Raw genomic sequence first — 24579 nt, 5'->3', positions numbered from 1 at the left:
TACTATTAGATGCTGTGGGGGTCTAAGGCTACGTTCACTCTGCAGGTCTTGATGCTCAATTCCAATTTTTTTGATCAAATCCTATTTTTTTGTCTGCTCGTTCACACTACAAATAAAATGCGACAGCAAACGCGCTCTAGCTGATAATTGGCGTCTGTCTTGTGTCAGTGATATAAAAGACGGATTTAATGCGACATGACCATCAAACAGCAGTCGTTTTCTAAAACATCAGATATGTATCGGATTCAGCACCACATACGAAAGTGACCCAGATCGGATTTGAAAATATCGGATTTGTGCCGTTGACACACTGTCATGCCATGATTGGATATGGGTCGCAGAGGGTCAGAATAATTGGATTTAATGCGCTTTCGCCTGCAGTTTGAACGTAGCCTAACTGCCTTTTTGATGGTTGTAAATGGTTATTTCATGTGTTTAGTCCAACTGGACTTTAGCATCTACACCTTTGTGCTTTAGAGTCGTGTCCAGGAGACTTATTACAGGAATGCTTTGACTGACTTTCATGTAACAGGTTCATGTACTTTACTTAAAGGTTGGGTATTTAAAATGAGGCTGAAGAACCAATTTTTTTTTAAGGAAAATGTTTCTACACCTTAGAAACTTAACTTAACACATCATGGCCAACTGAATTAAAATGTCTTGCCACTGGGGATTTTTCCCAGTGCCCGTGAGAGCTGGCTGAGTGTGCCCTGAATAAGCATGTCTTTGTGCTTTGAGGTCAGCTTTGTGGCCGTCCCTGATCCCTGGTTGCTAAAATGTGTTGTTTGTGGCGATATCTGACGAGCTTTATTTGACAGTTTTAAAATTTGAGATTCATTCTCGGTGGAAAGCATGTTGAATTTCAAACATAGAGACACAAGTAGATAATTAAATTGTGTGTTAAATTAAGTGGTCCTTCAGTGTTGTTTTTATCCTGCCTTCCTCCCCTTACCCCAACCAGACATGGCCGATGGCCGCCTGTCTGTGAGCCTCTTTGTGCTGGAGGGTTCTTCCTGTTCAAAACAAGGTCTTCCTCCCCACTGTTGCCAAAGCATTTGCCCCGTTTTCTCTGTATTATTGTAGAGTTTTCATCTTTATCTTATAAAGCGACTTGAGGCAACTGTTGTTTGTTTTTGATTTGGCGCTGTTTAAATGAACTGAATTGAAGTGAACTAGAATTTAAATTATCATTAATTTCTTCTCTCTATAAACTAATATCTGCATATCCTCCAGCATATTCATTTATGTATTTGTTTTTGGTCTATATCTTTTAACTTATTTGAGCTACCCCTACTCCTGGTCCTGGTGACCTAAACAGAGGACATGCTGGGCTTTCCATTTATATAAAATGTTTTTGGGTGGCCTCTTTTAGCTCCAAAGAGGAAGGAAATCATACAAAAGTTTTCCTCGGTTCTCAGGAGGATATAGTTATGTAGATTTTGTAGCTTCCATTTCTAGTCCGTTTGTAATCTACTGAGCTTATCTGAGCAGGCTCTGATTGCACACACGTAAGCACATGTTTCCAAAGCCATTTTAGATAAGCAAGAAAATGTATGAAATGTATTATCAGACGCAATCACAGCTGGAAGATCACATTCAAAGCACAAATTTGATGCTACCTGTGGTTTTAGGTTTCTTTGTTTGAGTTATACCATACACACTCACAATCCTACAAAACCCAACTTCTCCCTGAGTAAGGAGAGCTGCTATCGCTGTCCCTTTTTTCTTGTTTGTCCTCTGGTTACCCATGATTCAGTGTGTGTGTGGTGGGAGGGTTTGGTCCATCAGCACAGCTGACATGAGGGGTCATGATCAAGATGGTCGGCATTATCTTGTCTGAGGGAGTTGAACGTAGGCTGGAAGAGAAGGTCACGGTGTCGACTCTGATGCTGTTTTTCATCCGGTGGGTGTGTTCACACGCAGCTGTCTGCTGACAGTTTTATTTGTGCTCAGCTCAGGTGTCACCTGTCCTTTTGTGTTTGGACTGTGTGCTGTTGGTCACTTCTTGGAAGAAAAAATGCCTTTTTCAAAGAAAGTCTGCAGAAATCCCAGCAGTGTTATTGCCGTTTCCATCCCAGTAGGTCATATTTTTCTTGGTATTGTATTTTAATTAATGTTCTCTGACTCCATCTCGCCTGGTTCTTCAGCCTACGCCTGTGTTTCCACTGCTGCTTTGACCTAATTCTGCCCTTAGGGATCAATAAAGTTCATTTTATTCTTCCAGTGTGGGTTGTTCTTATAACTGAGTGTTGTCTGTAAGTAGCTGGCTTTTAATTTGATCCAGTTTATTCATCCTCCTCTGCCTCTCTACCACCAAATAATTATGAACAAATGTAAAGCTTGGCAGAAAACAAGCGATAAAGAGTGAGTTGTGTCTTTTTTGTCATTAGGAGGAGAAGCAGTGGTTAATTAAGTGTCTCCACTGTGGTTGTAGCAGCATAAGTGGAGCTGAATTTGCTTTGTGGCCAGAACAGATTAATTTAACCATAAATACAGTCGCTCCACAAAAATCTTAACTGAACTGTTGTATTAAAGAGGCTTTATTATATTTTATGCAAGAGATTTGACAAAGAACAGCAACAGTTACACCTAACAGTGTATATCTGAGAGAGTGAAGGTTCTCTTGAGAGGGGAAGTCTAGCAACCCATCATCGAGTCTCCTGATGGCCTCTGAAGGTGGATGGATTATCATCACTGCAGACCCGAGACACAAAACTGCCACAGGCCCGCCTTCCAGTCTAAACACTGCATATACCGTTCATAACATAATACACAATAACACAAAGTAGTTTACAACTACATCTTTTATTAGCTTGAAGTTATATTATTTTGACATTTTAGGTTGTGTTCTGTTACCTTCCACATATCCAGTGTGCAGTGCAAAAATAATATTTCAATCACGCTTATTAGAGTCTGAGGTCTTAACAGATGACTTCCAAGACGATAACATAAACTTGACATAAAGATTTTTAAAAATAATTCATGGCTTAAGTCAGTGGTTCCCAAACTTTTTTGCTATGCCCCCCCCCTTGGGTCTTTTTTCCCCTTTTCATACTGCGCCCCCCGTAGGGGGCGGGCCCCACACTTTGGGAAGCTCTGGCTTAAGTAAAACAGGATTCAATTAAATCAAGAGCAATTAGAAAATAAATGAAAAGTAGTAGAGATAAAATCAATAATAAAATAAAAAATTTGTCAATCGAACTTGGGCTACAAATGGGAACCAGAAAGGTTCCCTTACCAGAAATCTTAACCTTTTCCAACCTTTTATGTATGTGTGCACATCTATTTGAGATTTCCCAAACCATAACCTTTGTTAAAACAGTTTTCTCCTTAAACCCGATTAAAGTCAAAGCTTTACTTTCCAAAAGTCGTAAAACAAAAACACTAAGATACAGTAATCTGCCTTTCGTTGTTGTGTATGTAACAGTGTGAGTAAACAGTCTGACTGCTGCAGAGCTGATTCTAGTGAAATTATGGAGTCTGCATGAAAAATTAAATATGACAAAGTCCACCCTGGAGACCAAGGAGGAAGTGCTCTCAGAGAAATGAATATTTATTGATAAATAGGTTTATTGACATGGAATGCGTGGACACTGTTGACATGTGGGAGCAGATGGTGGCCATACACTGTGCATGAGCTCTGATCGATATCGTCTCATGCCTGGCCAAGTGATGTGACTACAGAGACATATGGCCAGCAGGAAAGAATAAATACAGATAAAATAAAGTAGACTGTGTTGATGTGTCTGACTGAAGCTGAAATTATCCTCCATCACTTGATACTCTGGTCAGATAACACCTCATAGTGGATTTATAGTTTAGCGACAGGAAGACACAAAATTTTCCATTACTTGATATCAGACGGGCCCGTATCCTCTCTGGAGACTTTGGAAAGATTTCACGTAAATGGGTGTAAATGCAGCTTTATGATGCGAAGTTCTGACCAAGGTTTAAGTTAAAGAACTTCATTAGATTAGTGAAAATGTTGCTATCCACAGATAAAAGTACAAGAAATGTAGCCAGTTGTTTTAATGGATCTGTGAGATTGTTGTTTGTCAATTTTAGAAATTTTTACCTGAAATCTTGTCAAACTAAAAACCTAAAACTGAATTTTAAAAGTTTTGCAGTCAAGGGAAAGTGGATTGTCACAATTAAATGAGCTGTCTCTGAGAGTCTTTGTAATGTAAAGCAAAGCTTTTCATTTACAAACTGCCAAGGATGTGATAAATTTACTAACCAAGTGTTAGTAGTGTGTTAGGTAATTCTGCAAATAAACAGGAAGAATTTGTAGCCATGCGATTGGATTTTTGGGACCTGAAGTCTTCTGGTTGTCTTTTCTTTAGCTATGTAGTCTGATGTGTCAAAGTCCAATCGTGTTTGAACAGTTTTTGTTACCATGCTGGTAAACACGTTGCAGAGAGCAATAAAAAGACCTCCTGCTATATTGTTTTAGCTTTTCCAGCTGCACAAGATTGTTGTGATGACCTTCCTACTTTGACTGGACCTACCCTTTGTTTCCCACTATTTGTCTCTTGTGTTGTGTCATAGGTTCCCAGTAGGTAGACTTCATCAGCCCAGCCGAGAGCACCAGGCATTCTTTCTGGAGAGTATAAGAGCTAGGTGTTGTCAATCTTTGCCCCTGCGCCATCCTTCCAGCACTATGTTGGTGGTTTTTGGTTACTTCCAGCTAATGAACTATGTTCTGTTTGGGGGCTCGTCCGGGATTTGATGCTGAGGAGCTGCTGATTTAGTTCACAACACAATGGGTGTGTGGTCACACCTATAGTAAAAATTATCCTGAACTTATAATTGATATTCATATCATATAAAACAAAACATAGTGCTGTCAGTGTTAATCTCGTTAAAATGACGTTAACGCCATAACTGCATTAACGCGGCAAATCTCCGTTAACGAGTTACCATGGATTGCCCCATGTGTGGAGCTGGACGGCGTCAACGCGTTAGCGCAGTTAGCTCGTTAACGTGTTGACACCATGGTGTTAACGTCATTTTAACAAGATTAATGCTGACAGCACTAAAAAGACTAACTGCTGAATAAGAAAAGACCATGCTTTGTTAGAAAAACATTATAAAATTCCCAGTGATGCAAATGACTAAGTAATTTCAATCCTTTTTATGATGATATTTTTTGTTGGGGGGGAACAATATCTGAAATCTGTACCTTTGGAAGCAATGGGAGAAAAACCCCAAATAAAATCAAAATTAACTGGGCCTGCTCAGTATTTTCATAGCTAACGCAGAGCATTAATGCATGTTAAGTCTTTAATTTTATTAGGTGGTGCATCTGTGTGGAAGCACCTACATTTCTTGTTTCTACTCATGTATTCATTCAAATTACTTTAAAAAAATAAAAAAGTATTTACATTTATTTTAAAGTTTAAAATCAGTTATTCAGAGCTTAAATTTCTTGGCTGCAAGAAATATTTGTAAGACTGTTTTTTCAGTGCTGATTTCATTTTATACAAGATCAAAAGTTAATAATTTTTTATCTTTATCATTGACACTTGCCAAGCTCGGTGTTCATTCTGAATGCAACAAATCTGCTCCTCAAATCTGAAGCTCAATAGTCTTTACCGTAAAGATACTGAGGTACAAGGAGATATGTGGTGTCTCTCACCAAAATGAAAAAAAAATTATTAAATGCAAATACAATTCATTTCAAGTTGGTGTGATCATATTCTAGTCCTTAAAATCAGTTCTTTGACCGGGAGGTAAAGAGGAGTGTGATGGAGGTGACACCCTCAGGAAAACTCTGCTCTTCAGACTGTTGTCGTGAGCTTTGAATGCCCTGAACCACCTGCCAGATGGCAGTGGCTTGAACAGGTAGTGGCCAGGGAGAGCAGTGTCTTTAAAAATACTGCTGCTGGCCGTCTTCCTCACTCGGCTGGCATAGATGGTGCCAAAGTCTGGGAATGATGCAGGCCTCTCCTTCCAGCAGATATGCAGCTGGCTGCCAGTGTTGGTGAAAATCCTCTCTATGTTCCCATAGAACTGGACCAGCAGTCCCTGTGGGAGCTGGGCCAGTTTCAGCTTTTTAAGGAAGTAAAGTTTTTGTGTTGGAGGTATTGGAGGTCAGTTTGATATATACACTGCAATAAGCTTTAATTTTCCACTGCTTCTCTGTTTATATTTAAGAGGAGGTGTTCTCTCCCTTTCACTCCGTTGAAATCAGTGGTGATTTTCTGCCTTAGGAATGTTAAGCTTCAGATCGTCACCCTTAAACTGTTTCAAACCAGTAGGCTGTCTCCTGACTGTTGTCTGAAATCTGCCCTCCTGCTGGACAAATCAATACATTTGAAGTTGTGACTATTTCACAATCTGCCATCACAAGCACAGGCAATTATTAACCCTAGGCTGCATTTTGTTGACCAGTTTGTAGGGCGTGATGGTGCTAAATCCAGAACTGAAGTCCACTAATAGCATCCTCATGTAACGCTTTGTACTGCTGGATGTCTCAGTGTGCAGAGGCTTCTTCTGTAGAGCAGTTTAGTCAGTATGCAACTTGATGCTTATCTATATCAAGTGAGATGATGTTTCTGACACATGATGGCATAATTTTCTCAAAGTATTACTTGAATGTCTATTTTAGGGCCACCAGGCAACAGTCTGCTTCTCTCTAGTTGGACAATTGTTGAAGATTTCAAACATGTTCCCTGTAATGATGCAGTTGTAATAAAGTTTCCTCCGCCTCCACATCACTTAACCACCATGTATATAAAACATAAAGTCCAGCTGTCATGTTCCAGTGGACATCATTACATTCACAGCATTATCGCCATTTAAACCAACAATTTCACAACATCCGATACTGCAATGTGTACAAACCTGAGACATTAACAGCTTTACTTGTCAGTTCCATCATAATGTGTTTGACAAATGCACTTGTACATCAGATTCTTTCATTAAAAACCAAAATTAAAGGAAGATATTTAAAGAGTGGGGGAAAAGGAAAAATTAAGCCAGCAGGTCAAAAAAGACGGAGAAGCCTGAGAAGTATGTGTAAAGAAGAGCAGAGATAAGAAGAGTGAAGTGAGTTCTCACAAGTTTCTCTGGAGTGAGAGTTGATCCACAGTGGGACTGACAGCCAGATCCAGCGCTGATCTCAAACCCACGGCTTCCTTCCACAGTGGGCTCCCCGTACCGCTGAGACGCCGTCCCCGACGCCCCCTCAGGCTCTATTTCTGTAGCGTCACATTATCCCTCGCCGCTATAAATCATTCGGACGCAGCTGGTGAAATGAACATGACTTAGCACTCTGCAGTATTCTCGAGGAACGCCAACAAGTGTCTGAATCAAAGCCAACACGACTTCTTCCCATACCAACACACATAGCTAAGTAATGAGCCACTTGAGAGCTCGTTTCACAGGGATTTTACAGCAGCCGAGAGCAGTTGTCAGGCTGCTCCTCTCTTTCAAAATACATGTAGAGGACTGAGGTCCCTCGGTGAAACCAGAGCTGGGGAAAGTAAACACCATTCAAATCACACAATGTTAAACCTTTATATTAAAACAGTTAATGGAAAAAACTTTGACAAACAAAATCTCCCTATCAGCTCATTACTCAGATATCTCAATATCTGTATCTATATCTATGTATCTGTATATTGTTAACACCAGACTGTGTTTGAACTAGTATTCCTAATGTCTTCATGTTTAAGTCTTCCCTCAATGCCCAAGCCTAGTTTTTGTAGCTAAAATGTACAGAAGTCTCTAAACACATCATATTAAATATAATAAAAGTATATAAAATATTAAAATATAATATAAATATAGTATAAATGTAAAAAAGACTTTTAAAATATCAAATGTTTCCAATGTTTGACACATTGACAGGTCTGTTCGAGGGATAGATTTAAATTTCGAGCTAGTAAGTCAGGTTTCGGTCAGGATCAGGGTTATTGTTTGGGTTCTCTTTTGAGAACCCCTGAAGAATTTTAGAGCGAGAACATGCAATTGAGGGCCTCACTATATAAAGCAGAACAGCACGTGTAGTCTGTGTGAAGACATGGTGGTATTTGTTGGTAACTATGATTTACATGCTGGTTTTTTAGTCATTAGTGCCGTGACATTTCTTGACACCAGCTGTGTTTGTCAGTGTAAAAAACGTTTGGTGTCATGACTGAAATAGAAAAGTTGAAACTGAACAGAAATGCTTTCTTGATCTTGCTCTGTCCTGCTAAATGCTATATGTGTTATATCATTGGGCCACACAGCAAGTTACCAAGAGCTGTCATCGGCCCAGCAGCCTCACTGTGAGTAATGTAGCTGTAGGGAGACAGCACAAAGAACAACTTATAGCAAAATATGAGATTGGTTCATCCAAATTATATCAGTACCTGCATTGTACTTACTTACAGTTTTTCTCAGTCGCTTTGGTGCGTTTCTCAGATCAGAATTGAAATTCTCATAACTATTAGTTCAACCTCCACAACACTCAGTCATTTGTGCACATCATAGTAGCAATTTCTCCTCTCTCTGAACAAACTGCAAATGATTTTGGACATGAATCAGTTGCTTCCATACATTTCCCTGCTGCTTTCTGACATCTCCATTTGTTTATGTCATGTCAGTCAAAAGTAATCATACCTATGGATGCTGAATAGCCGTTCCCAATAAAACTAATAGTCATACATCCATTGCTTGAGTCATCACACACAAAATTGTTGAACTAGTTATCACATGCCAAATATTGGCCATCTGTCAAGCAAATCCTATACCTTTCTGTATCATTTTTCCTGGAAATGTCTCCGAAATTGAACAATTGATCTCAGGTGAATTACAGCTGTCACTCATGAGGAGGCTCTACCAAATGGGTGATTTTATGTTTACATGTATTCTACAGTGAACAAGTGACTGTAGCATATTTTTCTTTTGCACAATTCTGTAGGATTACAAACACTTCTACACAATGGAAATGTGAAACGTACGTATTCAGTGTCTCAGTTACTCCCAAGACTCCCATAACATCTACAGTGACTTTACTGCACATTTCAGATGGCTGTACAGGTAGGCCATAGTGCTGTCGTCAGCATTTTCAGGTGTCACCAATTGCTTTTGCAATGGGAAACACTGAAATTATAAACTGTCATAGTGGAAACATGACAATGCCATTTGACTATCTTGTTCATAAAGATGGTGTCAAGACTTTTCATTTTGATGGCACTGACAGTTTCATTGACATGGATACTTGCTTTTGAGGTATGGATAATCAATTCTGTGCATGTGACGTGCTTTTGCAGGCTATCCACTAGGTTTTGCAGTTTGCACTAATTGTTTTGGGAAATGCACTAACTGCTGTGCAAATGTTAATGGTGTTCTGAGGAACGCACCAAAGCGACTGAGAAAAACTGTAAATCCCAGGCAGCACACACACAAAGTCTGAAGTGGTTGTTGAGTGAGGCAAAGAGCAGATGGGCAGAAGTTTCTTCATGTAACCAATGACACTCCCAGAGAAAGCAACCCTGATTTGTTTCTTCTACAAATTTACAAAAGCAGTTTAATTATTATAACAGCGGAGGCATTCAGTTTTGTAAGATCTATACATGGTTTTCCATTCCCTTTAAAGACTTTTGGGAGTGTGTGTCTCTTTCCCCCTTACACACAGAGTGGAGCACATCAGCTTGTAGCCCAAAACATCAGAACTGCTCTTTCATTGTACAGCATTACAACACCAGGCAAATTTGAAGCAGTTGGGATGAACTGAAAAATGCGATGGTTGGATAGAGCCAGGAGGTTCAGGAATCTGCCAAAGATGAACTAATAAATGTAATTTTTAAATGTAAAGTCCACATTTTGAAAACAAGCAACTTTCAGATACTTGAATATTAAAAATGCTGACATATGGACTATAGTGAAACCACAGTTGACTGATCACAGATGGGTTCAAAGTCGACTGCTGATTAGACTCTTAAACTGCGGGATATTACAGCTGCATGCATCACTAAAGCTATATATGAGATTCTGCCATCGGTGAAAGGCAGCAGAACCTCCTAACGCAAATGTAGAACACACAGAAGAGCCTTAAAGCAAAGTTGGACAATGTTTTGCTGAAGATAATGAGATGTGAGACAGTCCAGAAAAGGTTAAGTAGCCTTTATTCCCTTTCAGATGTGCCTGACACTTTTCCTGCAGACTAAAGATGCCCTCCACTGCAGCTTTTACACTCTTTGGCATGAAAAGCTTTTGACAAACGAAGGACATAACATGTAAGATAAATTTCATTTCTATTTACATCCAAAGTTCAACTTCAGTCCCTCTCTGTGTGTCTGTGTATTCAGTAAGACTTGACACTTGAACAGAAAGTCATCAGAATCAATCCAATGAGCCAAAAACAATTTTTTCCGAGACTTCTATACCACTGGCCCTGCTGGCCATTAGAGAAGACGAAGCTGCATCTATTTAATCCATTTTTTTCTTTTTACCATCATGTGACCTATAGCACAGAAATATTCCAACAACCAATCTCTGCAGGGACCAAGCCTGCCATCAGTGGTGTTATGTATAGACTAAATGCTGATTGGTGGAAAAGTCGGCTTGAACAGGCAAAGGTGCAACAGTGAAGTTCACCACCAAGAGGATCAAGCACAGATGGATGTACCCACCAATCAACACCCACTGATGTTAGAATCTGTGTTCTGAACCTTAAACATTGGCAGCCCACGAGTCTGCAAAGGTCTTCTGGGGTCTCGTGATGTAAATCTCGCCATCAGACTTTGTTTGAATGTTGATGAGCTTGCCTGTTTCTTGTGACTGTGCAGATTTATCCATGGAGAATTTACATTAAACTGCACCAGCTATGCACGCACCCCAACTTTTTGTAAAACTCCTGTAAATTTTGTGGTTTGAGGATAGACAAACAATGATCACTCACTCGTTTACAGTTAGTTCAAAATGCCACTGCGAAATTACTGATCAGGCCAAAACACAGAAACTGCTTTTGCCAGTGTGCACCGCACTTACAGTCCTTGCACTTACAGAACTGTAAGTGCAAGGACTGTAAGTGCGGTGCACAGTCAGTACTGTATGTATTTAAAGCCTTAAATGGCCTTGCACCTGCATATGTGGTAGAAATGCATCCCTCCCTGCATCCCTCAGAGTCTTTAAGGTCTGCTTCCCGATGAGCATCTCACAGCCAAAGCTCATTTAGAAACAGGGTCGTGCCTTTGCTGTTGTTTGTTCTGGAACGATCAGATGAGCATCAGCTGTGACTGTTTTTAAATCCAGTCATTTTAGTCAAGCTTTCAGAAACATGAGTAGTTTTATATGAATAGTCTGAATGTGTGTAGACAGAGTTTTAGCAACACTTTTTCTGCCTTTTTATTTTTGTTTATTTTGGAAAGCACTTTCATTTTAAATGTGCTACATAAATAATATTTCTTAATGACTAAATAAGCAAACAGTTTTACATTATTAGTAGAGTTGTTTTTTACTTTTTGTTTTCCCTCTTGACTTTTTGAATAGTATAAAGAAAGCTTTTGCTCATTTTTGCATCTAGCTTTACATTTACACAAAGCTTTGGTTTTTGTTTCTGCTTAGCAGCTGCAGATGGTAAATTTTGGCCTGACTGTGTCACTCAGCTTATTCTGAAAACAGAATTGGAGCTTGCACAGCTTAAGGATTTCTTTATGTCTGTGAATTATCAATTTGGTTGTTTTAAGGGGGTAAGGAACATGAAATCACACCCTGAAATTGACTCTCTTTAGAGCAGAACACAGTAAAACGCTGAATTTATGCTTGTTGAGCTTCATGTTTCTCTTCAGCGGTTCCCTGTTTAACTCCAGCGGGAGTGCTGATGAATATTTTTCTTGGTTACTGTGAACAAGTTCATCATGATCAGGCCGGCCTGAGTGCATCAGCAGAACACAACACTGCATGTGTGTCCTTGTGAGTGCCTGGTAATCAGGATGGTTTAGATGTTCTAATGATAACACATTGGAGACGACTCTGTTATTAATGTGACCAAATGTGGTGATCAAAGTGCCACGCACGCACGCGCGCACACACACACACACACACACACACACACACACACACACACACACACACACACACACACACACACACACACGCACATGCAGTAACCGTTCGGCTGTGATCAAAGCGCTGGTTCGGAGCCAGGCCGGTCTGTGCTGTGATGCTAACTGCTAGGCGACCCGCCTCCATAGTTTAGCTGCTATTTCAAGAGCTGCTGTGTCACTGATGAGAAATTAAAACACAATCAGAGCTGCGGGGATTTTCTCAGCCCGTCTCATGGAAACACTGAGAGCACAACGCTGACCTTAAGTTAATGTAGACCGCTTCAAAACTTCAGAACCTGCAAATCCCTTCACCCTCCAGTGTAATTCATCTGGTCTAGCAGAGGTGGGACCTCTGAAATCCCCTCTGTGATGTTTTATGTGTTTAAGGAGGGAGTTTAAGGTTGTTCTCCTGTTGCCAACACTCACATATTCTCAACCTAATGAAAGCCTCCTTGAAAGATGAGGAGAGAAACGACTAAATTAGAGTGGATTAGATAAAATATACTCTACAATGCTAGAATAATATAGAATTTCCTAGATTAGATTACATGAGATTATATTAAATTAATTAGATTAAGTTGGAATAAATTTGATTAGGGTACATTCAATTAGACAATGTCAAAGACTAGATTACATAAGGGTATCATGAGATTAGATCATCAAACATTAAGTTACATTGTATTGCATTTCTGCACATTGACAATAGATTGTAGGCAATAAGATATTTCAAATGGATTTTGATGGCTGTATGATGACCTACACTGATGTCACTTCAAGTCATGTGATCTTATTCACTCTAAGAGTAGATTAATCAAAATGATGTATAGTTATTAATTTTTTATTATATATTTATTCATCATACAGTCGTTTGTTGAGGCTCTGAGGACCCAGAGACTGAAGCAACTTCCAGCATGTTACCAAGTTTGAACATGCCAGGATCATGAAACACGTAAAGACACACACATGAAAACATGGTCTTTCTGTCTCCCAACAGAGGTGGCACGAAACAGTCTCCCCCAGCAACCAGAACTAGGATACGGTTGCTATAGCAATGCTAAGTACTCTCTTCCTCCTGAACTGGAGTTTACCTGAGTGTTATAATTAGAGGTGTGTGTGCGTGTGCGTGTGTGTGTTTGAGGTCATAGAGAACAGAGTGGAATGTGGGGGGAACATGAAGTGAATGCACACAGAAATCCCCAGGATGTCTCCTAGAACAGCCCCAGCCTGCGTGCATGTTTGTCTTTGACTAAGTGTGTCAGTCTGTCCACCTCTCTGTCTCTCTGCTTTTTTGTCTATTGATGTTTGCATGGTCAATGCACTTTAGTCCCTCACAACTGAGCTCTCAATCACCATCTTGCTATTAGTGACTTCTGAAATTCTTTTTTCGTTGCACATGACAGATTTCATAATGTAACAGAGATAAGAGATATGGCATTTAGTCAGAAAAGGCATAAAAAGGAGAAACTTGGGTGGGAGTGGGTTGCAAAGGGGCTTACAGATGCAGCAACAAGACTCACAGGCAGCTTAAATCTTGCCTCTTGTATCAAATTCACCAACTGAATACATGAGGTGGTTGACTCTGGCTTTGTGGCCTCAGCATGAAATTCAAATCAAATTTTCAAATTCAAATTTTATTTGTCACGTACACAGTCATACACAGTACGATATGTAGTGAAATGCTTGGACAACTGCTCGTGACCTAAAGAGAACAAAAAAGGAAAAGGCTATGAATAAGATAGGAAATAAATATGAAAAATTAAAAAGGGTAAATTTAACTAGGAAGGAATAAAATATAAATTAAGGTTAAAAATGAAATAACTGTACAACACAAATTAGAATGAAGGGTAAATTTAACTGGGAAGAATAAGATAAAATATATAAATTAAAGTTGAAAATAAAATAACTGTACAACAAAATACACAATACACAATATAGAACTATATAAGAATGTATGAAGAAATCTAAATATAAATAAATATATACACAATAACAGCAGCTGTACAAGTATTAACTGGAAATGAAGAATATAGTGACCAGTGTTGTGCAAAAACAATGTCCAGAAAGTCCAGTGTGTGTGTAAGAACCATATGTGTGGGTCAGGACTGTGTGGTGGTGTGATTGAGAGACCGTATCGCCTGCGGGAAGAAGCTCCTCCTCAGTCTCTCTGTGTTGGTCTTCAGGGAGCGGAATCGCTTTCCTGACCTCAGCAGAGAGAACAGTCTGTTGTTGGGATGGCTGAGGTCCTTCACGATCTTCCTGGCCTTGGTCCAGCACCGCCTGCTGTAGATTGAGTGCAGGTCAGGGAGCTCGGAGCGGATGGTGCGCTCAGCTGACCGCACAACCCTCTGTAGAGCTCGTCTGTCCTGCATGGTGCTGTTCCCGAACCAGGTTAAGATGTTTCCCGCCAGGATGCTCTGATGCAGTCCCCAATTATTCATCTCACTGGTTTAAAGTGAGTGCAGCTCATTTAGGAAAAGGTCACAATCAGAATTTAGTAACAGAATAAGAACAGTTGCTATGACACCGGGAAACAAACTGTGTATTCAGTGGACTGAGTATCTGTGTAGAGAAACATCTTAATTTAGTAATAATTGCATTTGTATACATGTAATGACACCCTCTATTTCGGAGGTGGGCGGAGTTAAAAAGAGGGCTTCTCAGTCCACCCAACGCTTGTAAGAATGTCATGACTCAGCATCTGTCTGGAGACCAGAGACCCACTGAGTTCCACTTTTCTATGTTCAGGAGAAAGAGCTTTCACAGTTAGAATCAATGTTCTCTCTAAGCTGCGCGCGTGCGCGATTGAGCACTGCTGGCATGGTCTCTGCACACAGAAAATCTGCGTTGTGCACAAAAAAAAATCTAACCTGAATTGAAATCAAATGAAAACTTTAACAATTCTGTTTTGCAGTGTGAGTCAGTGACTGGCTGCTCCTGTATGGGATCAGAACGATGCCACATTATCCCATAGTGCAGCCAATAATGCGATTCACATTTGTATATACGCAGCTAATCAACGTCGCTGACAGGCTGTGACGGCGTCCTTATGTGCCGACACCGGTGTTTTAGCAAAGCGGCTGATGTGGAGTGAAGCCACGTTAATGACAACGTGTACAACCATTGGAGATGTGAGCAGGACAGACGGAACAACTGACGGACAAAGTGTGGACTTTATACCAGTTTTTAAATTGTGTTGATCGGCCACGTAAAACCAGAGTTATGATAAAATATCTGCAATGTTTGGTTTTCTTCCTGAATACTGTCTTTATAATATATATATAATATATTTACTTTATAAGGAAAACGATTGAAAGCCTGTGAGCAAAGACGAAACCAATAAAACTCCGCCCTTTCCTATTGGTGGAAAAATGTACCATGTCGACCAATCAAAAAATGATATGGCAACATGGCATTTAGTTGTTTAGGAAGGGGGAAGTTTTAGGAGTGACGCCGTGTTTTGAGATGTGAGAGATTTGTGACGTTTAGCACAAATCTTGTGTAGTTAGTGTGTAGTTAGTGTGTAGTTAGTTTGTAGTTAGTTTGTAGTTAGTTTGTTGTGTAGTCAACAGTGTTGTTGTGTGTCAGAACAATGAGGCGACTGCTGAGTGTTACAGGTGTTACAGCAGTGACACATCTGCTGCTGTCAGGCCTGCAGGTATCAGGCTGTTGTTCTCCTTCATCTCATAGTGGACAGAAATTATTTTTTGGAGTGGCACAAATAATTTGTGTGGCATCAGATTTGATGCAGAACAGCTGATTGTTCTGTAAATAGTTTGAAATGTTTATTTTAAAAACGCCTTGGCTGCATTTTTAGGTAAACAGCTGCAAAAAACTTTGTTTGCGAAACTCAGTAACTTTTTTGAAGAAGTAACTATGTAATTAATTGCCCAACATTGGTCATTATTTACTGTATTTTGCAGACAGTTACAGACTCTCTCCCAGACCACAGACTCATAATACAAGTCAGAGCTTTATAAAATATATATATATATACATATTTACTTCCAATAGTGTTAACATGCTACATGTCATGAACAAGACTTCTTCTCATTGTAAGTGGGCTAAAGCAGTTAATTAAAAATAGTCTAACATAAATGCTGTAATTCGATTATTTTAATAAACATGTAACTTGGATGCTGGCGTGACCACAGTGCACACGTCTGATGTTGCTCACAGTGGTCCAGGGGACGCTCAGGGAGTTTGTGTGTTCAGACACATGAAACATTAGAGGGAACATTGGTTAGAATCCTTATTATATCTATTAATGAATCCAACATGAAACTGAGAGCTCCAGATTTATTCACATGTGGCACAGAGCCACGAAAACTGCTGCATAAAAGCAGTTGCAACACAAAATAATGCAAAGATTTAAAAAAACTATGAAGAAAGAAGCTGAACAAGTGTTTATGTTTGCCTGCTTTTATTACACCTGCCAACAGAATAACCGTGCAGAAGGCAGCTTTCACCTGCCTGTGATGACAAAGTCAACATTAGCCCCTCTCGTCTCAGTTGTGATGCTAACTAGCTCCATAGTTGATCTGGTTGGTGAGACTAAAGGAAATCCCTCCTCAAAACTAAGCTTGTACATTTGTTTGAGTCATCGCGTCTTATTATAGGTATTTTGATTTTGACAGTTTATTTCTTGGTGCTTTGAACATCTCTAGGCCGACGTTTCCTTTAGCCACACCTCTAAAACTTTCCTGTTCACACAAAAATGTCTATTAACAGCACTGACAGCCAGAGGACAGTAAGTGATTCTGGAAAGAATGAATTGTATTTTTAAAAAAACTTTTATTCCAGTAGTCTTTCTAATCTTTTAAGTGTATTTTATTAGATTTGGCTGGTGTAGTGGGTTCATACAAGGATTTTTTCCTTCTATACTTTTTCAGTGAATCCCCATCGGTTGCTTCCATTAATACACTAAGCTCACTGTCTGTACTGGCTGGTGTAGTGCATGACATCTGAGTAGTCAAGGCTGTGTCACGGCAAATTGTTCACTTACTGGAAATGACAATCGCATTTATATACTGCTCAGCAGATTCATCTGTAATAATATAGCTGATTGTAGCGGCTTCCTTTTCCCCCCCCTCCACTCCACAGTGGGGATGGCAACCATTGAGGGTTCAAAGTGTCCAATGTCCACACTCACCTTTCTGACTGTTATGACTATACAACCCTCCACCCCCACTCCACCCTCCCCACTAGACTAAAGTACCATTGCACGAGAGCACAGATAAGACTGTGGCTATGTAACAGTACATCTACTGTACTCAGATTTCATGCACTTCTTTTATACTTTTCTCTTTTTTATTGCTGATAATGCTGCCAATTTATTATTTGAGTTCAGTTGTTGCACTTTGTACTGAATACTATTTATTTTTAGTTTTAATGACTTAGTTTTAAAGCATGAGCTTGAAAATATTGGTTTGCAGACCGGTTTTCTAACTTACAAAATTCCTGTGCCTTGATTGAAAACTCCTGGAAACACCCCTGTTGGGTACTTGTAGTACACGTCATGCAGCCACAGTTCTCTGTGTAACTGTGTGTACTTAGAGTAACAAGTGTAAACACGCGATTGCAAACACACCATTTATGTGCCGGACACGTTAAAAGATCCCTGACTTGAAGGACTTATTGCTGAGTCAGGTCTCAAATGAGCTAACTTTAATTTTCTATCAAACGTGGCTGATCTGCACGCTGAGCTGTGAAGAATGAAGATGCTCGATTCTCTAACTGAACCTAAATTTGGCACACGAGTGTTTGAATCTTTGTGCTGCCACACCAGCAGACTGTCTTTTGCTTTTTAGTGTGTGTGTGTGTGATGTAAGTGTGTAAAGTGCCGGACAGAGGGGGGGCCTCCCTTTGGTGTGAGCTGGGGGGGTCTGAAGTGGCGTCCCTCCATTAACACAGACAGAGGTGTGTGTGAGAGATAACTGCCAGCTCTCACACTCTGACACCTCACACACACACACACACACACACACACACACACACACACACACACACACACACACACACACACACACACACACACACACACAGTCTATACACCACACAGGACCTCCTGTCTACATTTCCCAAACCTCTCACACACACTTTTTTATGTCCTTCAGCCCCTTGAACACACAGACGCACACACACTAAGTCAGTCCATCACACACACTTCACAGCCACTCTCCCCACTCGCATGCCACCATGTTGACTCACTTGCCATGAGATGGATGGATGGAAGTGGAAGAATGACACACATCACATCGCTGAGTGTGTGTGTGTTAGACTGAGTGGCCTCGTTCACTGTTGGTGTCAGTCAAACTGGCATCATGATGACTGGTTTTGCATGACCAGTTAGTCGTGTTTTGTGTGTGTGTGTGTGTGTGTGTGTGTGTGTGTGTGTGTGTGTCAGCAGATCAGAATTTTGTCCTCAGCCACTGTAAGTTTCTGTTACTGTAACGTCATCGCCGTGAGCTCGTTTTCACTCAATCAGCATCGATCGCTGTTACCGTAATGTTTGTAGCAGCAGCTCCATATAGCTGTGTTATCGTGTTACATCACTGTGCTGCCAGTCTAAAATCAGCTGCCAGTTAGAGGTGTTAGCTATGTTAACAGTAAGGGTTGGCACCAGCGTTCAGACAAGCAGCTCAGCTCTGTGCTATCATGTCAGGTATACGTATGACACATGCCGCGGTGACTGCCACTGCTTTTTCCCTCATTGAAGACTCTTGATTACATGAACTTTTCTGTTACTGTAAGCTGAAACGTGTCAGCGCTGGTTGGCTCTGTAGTGTGTTATTTAAATTTAAATGGATTGCTGCTGTTAGTACAGCATGTCCGTGTGTGTTCTCAGTCATGCAGGTCGTGGCAGTCTGGAAAAGAAGGCGACTGGATGTCTTTAACTTTTAGTCAAGCCACTTTGTTTTCAAGTACTTAGATCAGAGGATTGCAATCAGTTGGTCCCTCCGTCTGGTTCCTTACTCTGATGTCTGGATTATCAGCCTCGTTTGCATCTTTTTATTGCACCGACACAGATTTGTGTTGCAGTGATGTTGGTGTAGACAGTTACTCTTGTAGCTTTTTCTGTTAGATTATTGCTGTTTTTTTCTGTTGGGCTCTGTTCTCAGCATGAGAAGTCACTTCATTTACTCTGTAATGCATCTGTAATGGTGAAAATACGTTAACCAGATCCCAACAAATCAAAAGTGAGACAGAGAGATATTTGTGTGGAGCAATGTGGGACTCAACAAATCTTACTGTAATGTGTGGCCGGCTTTTAAAAACGACACACATTAGAATATACCGCTTTAGCTCTCGCATACGACAGCCTGCTGGCACTCATGCATTCCCTCTTTCTACAATAATACTTCTTAAAAGTCTCTTGCATAAGTGTTCGTCTAACTGATTTAAAAAAGAATCAATGAAACTCAGGGTGAGCCCAGGCTTGCATATACAAAGATCCACTTTCTTCTACTTGTCGAGTTCAGAGCTGTGGTTAGGCTGGAGTTATCCCAGCTGTCGCAGGGCGGGAGGCGGGGTACACCCATTACATACGGAGAGACAACCATTCAGACTCGCATCCAAACATGCGACCAGTTTAGAATCACCACTTAACCTGCCGGACATGTTTGTGGGAGGAAGCCAGAGTACCAGAGAGAACTCACGTGGCGCGGTCGTGTGGTGGTTAGCGCAGTTGCATCATAGCAAGAAGGACCGTGGTTCAAGTCCACTTGACAGCTGAGGCCTTTATTTCGCAGTGTTCTTCACATGTGTCACATTTAGATCAAGGAACTGCTTCAACTTCTTCAAGAAACAGATCTAACAGAAAAATAAGTCCAGTCGCCTTTAGCATAAGTGCTGATCTGAGGGATTGTCTGGTAAATGCTGCTGTAACATTATCAGTGATCTGTTTTGATCTGATTTGTTTTGAAGCTGAAATCCACCCAAATAAATGACCTCATCACTTATTAGGACTCACATAAATGGTGTTGCTCACATTTTCTCTCTGGTTGAAGATGGCAAAGATGTTTACATAAAGATTTTTAAGTGTGAGAGTCTGAAAAACCGTGCTGTCACAGATCAGACAAGCATCCGTCATTCTGAGCTCCACTCCTGAGAGTCCATGTTCACAGAGCCACAGTCCTGCACATTTAAAGCACTTAAAGCAGCGGTCTCCAACCTTTTTTGCGCCACGGACCGGTTTATGCCCGACAATATTTTCATGGACCGGCCTTTAAAGTGTCGCAGATAAATACAACAAAATAAAACTAGTACCTGTACTGAAAAAAAGAAGATTTATTCATAACACACGTGAAAAGACCCAGGAAAACCGAGTTAACGATCAAAACGATAACAAAATAACGCTGAAAACCGATAAAAACCCTGAAAACTATACATTTCACACCTGAGACTCAACTCTCGCAGCCCGGTACCAAACGACTCACGGACCGATACCGGTCCGAGGCCCGGGGGTTGGGGACCGCTGACTTGAAGGACCGAGCTCGAGGAGTTTTTAGACCCCCGCAAAGCTGTGCTGGGTTTTTAGACAAATCATAACAGCTACGACTGATAATTAGCATAATTCCTGTTCAAAAATAGATTTTTTCAAGTCATTTGTGGTTTGTTTGTTTGTTTTTTTGTTGTTTTAATGCATGATCTATATTTTAAAGTGATTATGGATTATGTTTAGAAAGGTCTATGCCAGGGCTCTGGGAGGGAGCATCTATTAGTTGAACCTTGGAAAGTGTGTATTGTGTTAGTTTAATGACAGAAAATTAAATGTGAAATATCAGTGATTGTGGGATCAGCTGCTGAACTTTACAGGTTTGAATCTGTGCTGAGTTAAGATTTTTGCAATCAGGCAGATAAATGGCCTGTATTTGTATAGCGCTTTACTAGTCCCTAAGGACCCCAAAGCGCTTTACACATCCAGTCATCCACCCATCCACACACTGGTGATGGCAGCTACATTGTAGCCACAGCCACCCTGGGGCGCACTGACAGAGGCGAGGCTGCCGGACACTGGCGCCACCGGGCCCTCTGACCACCACCAGCAGGCAACGGGTGAAGCGTCTTGCCCAAGGACACAACGACCGAGACTGTTGGAGCCGGGGCTCGAACCGGCAACCTTCCGATTACAAGGCGAACTCCCAACTCTTGAGCCGTGATCGCCCCTAACACAGAACCTGAAAGAAGAACCTAAGTAGCATGTATGTGTTGGACTGTGAAGGCTTGACATGCAGATGATGATGATGATGCAGATGAAGATGATGTTCAAAGTTATAAAAGGCAAAGGAAAAAAAAAGGCCAAATTTAAAATTAGGAGCTGTTAAGAAAAAGCTTTTGAAAATGGGCCCGCGTCGGTTGTGGAGACTGTAATAATTACTGACCAATTACAGCCTGGCGTGGGTCAATACAGCATGTCTTCAATGCAGTGTGATGACTCACGCTGGTTTGTGTAAATATTTAGGACTAAGGCGTCCTATCTGCTGCATTAAACTGTAATGCTTTATGAATTTCTCCATCATTTACCTGCTACAAACCACAATTTCTGCCTTTTTTGTTAACCTGTAACGGGCTCTTCCTGTAAACTCATGCAGCAAATCAACTTTAATAAATTCAGATGTTACTGGCAGTCATGTTGAAATGCATTAGTTGCCATTATCTACGTTGCGTAAGTGTTTTTTCGTTTGTTATGGATGATTTTTAAACTACAGTATTGTCTTTTTTGTGCAGAAGTAGAAGCGCTCCCAGCTGCATTATGTAAACCTTATGTAACTGGATCGTTTATTTACACGTGTCCTTAATGAATTACCATCACCAGCACTCACCAAATGTTGGGGAGTAAGGCGATAACACATACAGGCGGGTTGGCCGGCAATGAGTCAGCGGCAGCCGCTACTCAAAAGCATCCCAGCTGTGGTGGCAGCGGCCCAGCGGGGGCGGCGCCAGCCAGGCCGGGTCACCGCAGCGGGCTTGTGACCGTGTGGTTGTCGGTTTGATTCCCCAGATAGCTTCTGCACAGCGGCAGTCTTTTCTGTGACTCAGCTTGAAGCTCCTCTGTGACTCAGAGCTTTGTTCAACCAGAGCTTTGCTGATGGCGTGGTGGTCGTGATTCTGCTAATGCCACGCTCGCCTGCATGCATCATAACTCCTCCACTTCTGTACCAGGTAACAAACCCACAGGTGTGACACGTCTTCAACTTCTGAACACGGTTTGGTTCTTCGGTTTAAAAGTGAACAATCTACATTTTTTGACATGAATGACTGAATTATTTAGGGCATTGTGACAAAATTTATGCTCCAGTTGTTGAACATTTGCACAAGACAGTCTGTTTCACTCTAATCTGTGGATCGTACCATCATATATCCTCCAAAAATCTGCTGACCTCCATCTGAGCCCAGAAAGGACCCAAAGATTTTGCCTTTTCTTGAGGACAAATTGTATGTCTAGAAAAAAAACCCCATTGGGCCCTGGCATTTGGGGTTTTGTGCATCTGGCATAAGAAACCTTCCTGCTCTGGTAACTCTTTGTTAACCAACTGAAAGTGGCCTCATTTTTTTAGTTATGTATTTATTTATTCTGTTTTTGAATGTGGGCATACAAACAGCTGGTATGTGCAGACATGGATGGATGGATGGATGACGTTAGGATTAAAAACTGGTATAAAATGTGAAGTTTGCACTTTCAACACAGGTTGAAACGGAGACCCAGCGAGGCTGCATCTCACAGCTAGGTCGTCTTAAATCTCTCACGTGACTCGGACGTGGTGATGTGTCCGTTGGCTCCAGAGAATTAAATCTTTTCTTTTAAATAACTGGGTCGTTTTAATGCTGTTTGTTGTGCACCGTGTTTTATCTGTTCGCCGATCATTTTATGCGTGTTTAGTGAAAACATTAATATGAATCAGCATACAACATTCTGACTGTGGATCTGAGCTGTGTATGGAAATACTTGTGTGTCTCTATTGTGATCTCAAGTGATCTGTCACTCTGCATCCGCATCAGTCTGTCAGCTTGTAGCTGCTGGCATTGTTTTGAATGAATTATTGTTTAGATGACTAATATACTGTATAGCATAAAATACAGAAGACTGTGAATGTTGTCCTTGAATTGAAGACAGCTGGTCTTGTTGGTGTTAGGTGCATAGTTACATTTCACGTCTCAGCTCATCCCTACAAATGTAAGTACACGCTGTGTCAATGCGACCTGCAGCTATTGCGATTGGCCTGTTCAATAGCGTTGATTCCTCCTGTGCATGTCCAGATACTTTTCTGCTCAGTCTTTGAATTTACGCTTCAGGATTTAAAAATAATAGTCATAGCATTATTATAAGGACTCAAACTATTGGACTAATGTCAATAAAATTAACACATAGAGCATCCGTACCAGCATAAATGCTGGCCACAGTGTTTGCTACTTATATAGGTTATGTCTCAGGCTCTACAGGAAGTCTAAATCAGGCCTTAATCCTGGAAAGTACTTGGCTGCAAACACAGATAGCTGGAAACCTGACAGAAGTCCGCTGCTTGGGTGCACGTGTAGTTGATGCATTATAATGTAAATTCTCAGTGGACAAGTCCGTGCAATCACAAAACACAGGCAGACCCTCTGTCTGATAATGTCATTTACGTTTCAGTGACGCAAGCGGACCCTAGTTTAGTGGGCCTTTAACCTTAGAGGTGGTCCTGAGAGGCATTGAGCCGACCCACCATCGTGTGACTCAGTCACATGGGTCAAGGTGTGAGTTGGGGTTGAATTGCCTAGGATCTGAAGACCGCCTTATATGTGGCTGATGGTTGTAACATCTCAAACGCTCGTGGTTGTCGGCTGTCTAATCAAACTTCTGGGCTCACCCTCTAATATTTCTGTGTGTGGTGTCTGCAGCTTTGCTCTCTGATTTATTGTTTTGATTGCAAACCTCTTCTGTCTGATTGCATAATAAAGGCCAAAAAAGTAACTTTGTTCAGTTCTGAGTCACAGCAGAGTCACTTTACCTAAAATCTGAATGAATACTTGTTTTTGAGTTTTGCATGATTAGTCTCCGGCGTGCCTCGTTTAATCATCAGCGATATGAAGGGATATGTTCAGGTTTCTGTACCTCTGACCTTTTCCCTCCTACTTAATAATTTCTAATCATCTGGTCTCAGTGTCTGTCCCACTGTAAGCTGCTGTGGGCAGCAGCAGCCTTCCCTCCACTGACCAGCACGCCACCCATGGGACTGCTGCGCATCAGCGGTTCAGATGTGACCGCGTGGGCGGCGATGAATGTGACGGGATATGAATGTGGAATATCAATTATGATGAATGCCTTCCCGGTGCTATCTGCCCCGTCTCTGCGGCGACACGTGTGGGCGGGTCCCAATCGCACGACCATAACAAGCCTTCGGTCGTAAACACCGATGAGGAAACAGAGCGTTTTTTTGGTTTCTTGTTTTTTGCACAGAATTAATAGAAAGACGGATTGAAAGACGGCAGAGAGACACACAGACGGTGTTTTTGAATCCTCTGAACTGTCTCAGCTTTCAAAATGTCCCTACACCTACTTTCT

At 41.1% G+C, this 24579-nt stretch overlaps 1 protein-coding gene across 1 annotated transcript in view; it reads left to right on the top strand.

Moving 5' to 3' along the window:
• Positions 1–24579, top strand: part of LOC146625992 (sodium channel protein type 3 subunit alpha-like) — a 206402-nt gene that overhangs the window by 56111 nt on the left and 125712 nt on the right. The gene's annotated exons all lie outside the window — the stretch shown is intronic.

Source organism: Diplotaxodon limnothrissa, linkage group LG9, assembly GCF_057381915.1.
Source record: "Diplotaxodon limnothrissa isolate DT_005_m linkage group LG9, D_limnothrissa_male_GT1.1, whole genome shotgun sequence".
Classification (NCBI taxonomy): domain Eukaryota; kingdom Metazoa; phylum Chordata; class Actinopteri; order Cichliformes; family Cichlidae; genus Diplotaxodon; species Diplotaxodon limnothrissa.
This window is presented reverse-complemented; position numbering and strand designations above follow the sequence as displayed.